We start from the raw sequence: 6,203 nt of genomic DNA, 5'->3' as shown, positions 1-6,203 counted from the left end.
GCTGGGGTGTGAGCCGCCAGCAACCAAGCGCGTTGCTTTATTAATTTCAGTTTGTGGGCAGTATATGTCTTAATATTAATATATGTACATTTTTTTTGTTTGTTTTTACAATTCAACTTTAAACGACACTCAAACACACTGGTACATTTGATGGCACAATAATTTACAAACATATAAACTGCAGCAACGAAACACTTGTAACCTCGACTAGGCCCGCAGTCAGCAGGGCGGGCAAGGGAAAAAGAGAAAAAGAGAGAGACAAAATATTCGGCACTTTGACGGAGAGACTAAACCTCGAACACGACTCGACTCCACAACGTTCACGACACGACTTTTCTTTTGGATAGAGATCCAGACTCGAGACCATTCCACGATCGGGGCAAAAGGCTCCAAAAGTACGAATTGTCAAGAGGGTGTCAAGTGTGTGTGTGTGTGTGGTGTGAGTCAAGAAAGTAAAGTGGGGCCACGCTCAAAAGTATGCTGTCTCTTCTTTGTAATTCTCCCTAACTTAAAATTTGATTTGCAATCCCCTGTGAGTTTGTCAACTTGATGTTTTGTTGGCTGTAATGCGGTATGTGGTCTTCAGTCCCCTCTACTACCCTTGCCGCCTGCTGAGGGCAGACGACTAGGAATGTAACATGTACATGTGGGCGGGCAGTTTATAGGGGGCGTAGTTGATTTATGCGAAGACTAGCATTTTTGGCTCAATTTAGGCCGTAGTGGTGGGGTGTGGCGGCAACTGATGCTGATTTGAAAATCTATTACGAAACCGATAATCAATTGTCAGCACCGTTGCCGCCGAAGATTTATCACAGATTGTAATAATTTTGTAGTGGGGTGTCGGAGAACCGCACTAATTACGATAATAACAATGGGGGGGGGGGGGGGGGGGGGAAGAAGGGGTTAAAGAAATGAGATCGAAAATTCAGAAAGTGCAGTGTTGCAACACGTAGTCAATTGAGGAATAGATAAAGAGAAAAGGTAAACAATGCAGGTGCTTTGCTTGGAAAATAAGAGGAAAGACACTAAATAAAAAAGAGACAAGCACTTGCAGAAATAACAATACAGATAAGTTGTAGAGTGGAGTGGAGACGACGGAAAAACAGGTAATAAAAGAGATACTACACTGGAACAAAGACGAGACAAAACAGGTACAATTGATTTACGTTTACAATATTACAATAAACATAACAATTTAAAATAATGTCTATATCTTTTTCTATAATTACAGGGAAGACAAGAAGCATCGGCCGGCATAGCAAAACACAATGCTTGTAAAGACATTGCGTTGTATACCGGCCGACCCCGTCGCCCCCCCTGGTCATCGAAATTGGCGTCATCCGAAGTCGTCAGAGGTAGCTGCAATTAGCACCTCGTCGTCGTTGTGGCTGTGGCTGCCCTCTTGGAGAACCAGTGGCACTGGTCCGGCCACCAGCTGGGAGCCAGGAGTAGACGGCACACATATTACTGTGGCGACACAGGTCCGGCCGCCAAAGTGAAATGGATGTGAGTGTGTGTGTGCGTCGGCAATTGTGGCCCTAATGTAGGGCGAGTGGCACTGGTCCGGCCACCAGCAGTGGGCAATGGCGGTCGATGACACGCCTACTCGAACGGCACATGTCCGGCCGCCCAAGTGTAATGGATGTGTGTGTGTGTGTGTGTCTGAATGGCTGGCGGTAAGTATTTTGAGAGCCCTTTTTAATCATATTTGTGGCTGATAAATTTTTCCTTTTCCAGGACCATAGGTACGACTTTTTCAATGGGCTAACGGATATTTCCCTTGTCCAAATTAATGCCGTTAAAAACATTAGGGACAGACTTCTTGACCTCGTTTTTGTTAACGATGGTTCTCTTGCTACGGTATCTAGAGCAAGCCCAATATCTCTCCCTGAAGATCCTTACCATCCAACTTTGTTGATATCACTGGAGTGTACACAATCTGGAGGTGCTGACAGTTCCATGGCTCCCTGTCACATAAAGTGTTTTCGCAAAACAAACTTTATCGATTTAGATCTACATCTCTCGCGTGTTGATTGGTCGTTTCTTTATTCATTACCGAACATAGATGCAACTGTTAACTCGTTTTATAGTTCTATTTACTCCGCCCTAAATACGTTTGTTCCAGATATCACTGTACCTGTATCGTCCAAGCCTCCCTGGTTCTCCAAGTATTTGTCATACTTAAAAAATAATAAATCCCGGCTCTATAAAAAGTACCAGAAGTCGGGCTCCACGTTGGCCTCAGCTGTATACTCCTCCGCTCGCTTTTATTCCTTGCCGTCAATAGTCAGTGTTATAATCATTACCTTTCACAATGTAGTAGAAACTTTCGTAGTGATCCTAAAAAATTCTATTCGTTCGTTAACTCTAAGCGCAAGTCAAACGGTTTTCCTCCGTCCCTTCATTACCAGAACAAAACAGAAGCTTCTGCTGTTGGTATTGCAAATTTATTCGCTAACTTTTTCCAAACAACGTACTTGTCTCATATTTACAACGCATCCACTCCGTATCCGTACCAGCTACCTCAAGCTAACAGCATTTTTCTGCCCTTTTTCGAGGAAAGCGTTGTTCTGGAAGGTTTGTCATCTATGGACATGTCGTTTTCTGCGGGTCCAGATAAGGTACCAAGTTGCATCTTAAAACACTGTGCCCAGTCCCTTTGCAAACCCTTGACCTTTCTCTTCAACCTCTCCTTGGAACAGTCTTGTCTCCCAGTAATTTGGAATGAGTCCTATATCATTCCGCTTCACAAAAAAGGTTCAAGATCAAACATTAAAAACGATCGCGGTATCGCAAAGCTTTCCGCCATCCCGAAGTTTCTTGAGTTCCTGGTCACCCGGCAACTGCAACATCTTTGTTGCAGCTTGATATCTCCGTCGCAACACGGTTTTTTCAGACATCGTTCAACATCGACTAACCTTCTTGAGTTTTCTAGCCTAATCCACCGTGGTTTTCAAATTGGTTTGCAGACGGATGTAGTTTTTACTGACTTCAGCAAGGCATTCGATTCTGTGAACCATGCTCTGCTTATTCACAAGCTCTCTTTATTAGGGTTCCCAACGAATCTTCTAGATTGGATTTTGTCCTATCTCTCTAACCGTACTCAACGTGTTTTGTTTTCTAACGTGTTGTCAAATATTGTAAATGTTACTTCAGGTGTGCCACAGGGAAGTCATCTGGGCCCGCTTCTGTTCATTTTATTTGTGAATGACCTTCCTCAAGTTATAACATACTCTACTACACTAATGTATGCTGATGATGTCTGTCTTTCTTACTCTGATTGGTATTTGCACACACGCCTTCAACTTGATCTAAGTGAACTACTATTGTGGTGTTCAACTAATCTTCTTTTTCTGAACCTTTCCAAATGCAAACTTATGACATTTTACCGTCGCGCTCCTCATTGTTCGCGCTCCCATATGTTCTAGGAAATCATGTCCTTGAGCGAATTTCGAGTTCAAATGACCTCGGAATCCTTTTTGATCATAAGATGTGTTTTAACACCCATATAGCTGCAACTGTAAATAAAGCTAAGGGTGTTTTAGCGTTCATCAAGCGTTGGTCCAAGGAGTTTGACGACCCGTACGTTACGAAACAACTGTACATCTCGTTAGTACGTCCTATATTGGAGTATTGTTCTAGTGTGTGGAGCCCGCAGTATAAAGTACAGCAGGCTGTTATTGAATCCGTGCAAAGCCATTTTTAATTTTTGCCCGGAACTTTAACTGGGACTCAGGTAGAATCTTGCCACCCTACCGGTCTAGGCTAAATCTTATTGACCTGCCGTCGTTGCACCATCGCAGAATATGCAATGGCGTAATGTTCGTGCACAAGCTCCTTCTTGGGACTGTTGACTCCCAAACTCTCGTGGGTCAGATTGACTTGGCCGTTCCATCTAGACCTACCCGTACTTTTAGGCCTATCCGTCTACCCATATGTAGGTCTAATTATGCTGATCATGAACCTTTTAGGGTTTTATGCTATAATTATAACTCCCTCTGTCAAACCCTATCCCCTGAACTGTCTCTTAAACTAATTGCATGCAATATTTATAATCATTTAAATATAGCTAACTTTTAACTTATCTTTTTCCGCCTTTAGTAACTAAGTACCATTATTAACAGATAATTGTTAATTTAATAAATAAATAAATAAATAGCTCAAGTATAATTTTGTGTTCGTGTGTGGCATCGTCAAAAAACACAGTAAAAAATATATATAACATTGGATTCCCGTTAGAGATTGATTACTTGGCCAAACGTGGGGCCGTATCCTTGCAAATCGTCAGAGCAATAAACTCCACCAGTGTTCGGGTCGGGCGGCCGGCCATTCCCTTGCGCAGATACTCGTATTCGAAGCCCTTTGTCACCATAACATTTGTGGCATCCTTTGAGGGAGAAAGTCCATAAGCTCTGCGCCCAAACAAAGCGCCCCACAATACTCACAATATGCATCCACTGGGGCACAAACTCACGGAGAAAGGCAGCGGCCTTGCAGGGACGTCCACCTCGGTCAATGCCATAGTTCTGCACATCGCTGCGTCCCCCGGCACGCACGGCCTTGCTGTAATATTTCCACAATGGGAAGCGCCACACACGATCTCCGGTATGCATGCTGGCGTGCTTGATCTGCTGCCACAGGATCTCCGAGTTGGTAAAGACCCCCGCAGCCGACTCATCCAGGGCCTGGCGCATGTAGCCCGAGCAGGTGCCGACGTCAATGATGCACTTGGGACAGAAGTTTTGCGCATACAGCAGGGCGTCTGCCAGGACCAGTACATCCTCGTGATCGGTGCACTGGATCTCGATGGTCTTGCCGTTCATGGACTCTACCATGTCCCCAGTACGGACCGAATTGCAGCCCACTACGTTTTCACAAAGAGGTATCAGGCCGCGAATGTTGACCTAAGAACAGCATTATTATTCAAGGAGATATCATTTCTGTCCTGAGTACTTACCGGTAAACGCAGGCCAGCCACAGCTCGACAACAGGCCACCACAACGGCGGCCCCGGTCATGTCGCCACGCATATGGAAGAGCTCATGTTTCTCTTTCAGGCACAATCCTCCAGCATCGTAAGTCACGCCTTGGCCCACCAGCACAATGGGGCGCTCCTCGGCACAGGTGCCGTAGTAACTCAGCTCCAGGAAGATGGGTAGCTCGCACGAGGCCTTGCCCACAGCCAGGAAGGCGTGCATTGACTGGCTCTCGGCCCAGCCCTCGACCTTGACCTCCACATTGACACCGGATTTGCACAGCACCTCGACGACATTCTGCGCAAAAGCTGTGGGTGTGAGGAGGTTGGAGGGCATCTCCTGCAGCTGTCTCGTCAGGTTCTGGGCGGCTGCCTTCTGCAGACCAATGCGCCATCCTTCGAGGTCGCAGACCTCGTTTTTTCTTGCGTATAAGTCCAGCGACGCTGGATAGCCTGGGGACGTGGTCGCAGGCGCTGCAAGCATTATTTTTCGTTAAGCCCACACAAAGTACCAAATATCACAATATTCTAGATACGTATTTCGTGTTCAATTTCTAGCAATAGAGAATGCCAAATTGAGGCAATGAATGTACTCCATATCTTGTAACATGTAAACATATCTATGTATGTATATCTTTGACAAATGGGGCTAACAAATCATGAACTCTTGAAGGTCCATGGTACTCAAATAGATGTGGCTCTGGATGAGTGTAACTTCCAGAAGGAAGCCTTTTCGTCCTATGAGCGTCCTTGATGAGCACCTAGATATCAGAGACCATGAAAGCTAGAGCAACCAAATTGTATATCCAGACACCTGGACCCGTCCGCCCCCACAAAGACCAAAAATCTGTGGCATTCACAATTAACGCAGAATCGTAGAGAACGCCATATTTACTAGACTGTCAAATGTGGATGAGATCGGATCGTTATTATAGCCATAACGACCAAATCGCCTTCCACGCGCTTACTCATTCTCTCTCGATCTCTCTATCCATCTCACACACTCTTTCTCGTGCAGTGTGTTCGCTCTGGCGGAGGGAAGCGAGACAGAACGGCGGGCTTGTGTGTAAGAAAGAGAGAGAGGGAGAAAAGTTCCACTCTCCTATCTCATGACAAGTGCGAGCATAATTCAGAGTTAATTTCGTTCCCGCTCGTTAAAGAATCTTTTTTGTATAAGTGGGTGATAAAAAAGAAAGGTTTTTAAAATCAAAACGTTAGAGAATACAATT

At 45.1% G+C, this 6,203-nt stretch overlaps 1 pseudogene; it reads right to left on the bottom strand.

Annotated features, from left to right (window-relative positions):
* Nucleotides 1-4,470: 4,470 nt before the first annotated feature.
* On the bottom strand, nt 4,471-5,458 carry LOC113566739 (annotated as a pseudogene).
* Nucleotides 5,459-6,203: the final 745 nt, after the last annotated feature.

The sequence above is a fragment of the Drosophila persimilis genome, unplaced genomic scaffold (assembly GCF_003286085.1).
Source record: "Drosophila persimilis strain 14011-0111.01,24,50 unplaced genomic scaffold, DperRS2 tig00000880-arrow-arrow-pilon, whole genome shotgun sequence".
Taxonomy (NCBI): Eukaryota; Metazoa; Arthropoda; class Insecta; order Diptera; family Drosophilidae; genus Drosophila; species Drosophila persimilis.
The sequence above is the reverse complement of the archived record's forward strand: the minus strand, read 5'-3'. Positions and strand labels throughout refer to the sequence as shown.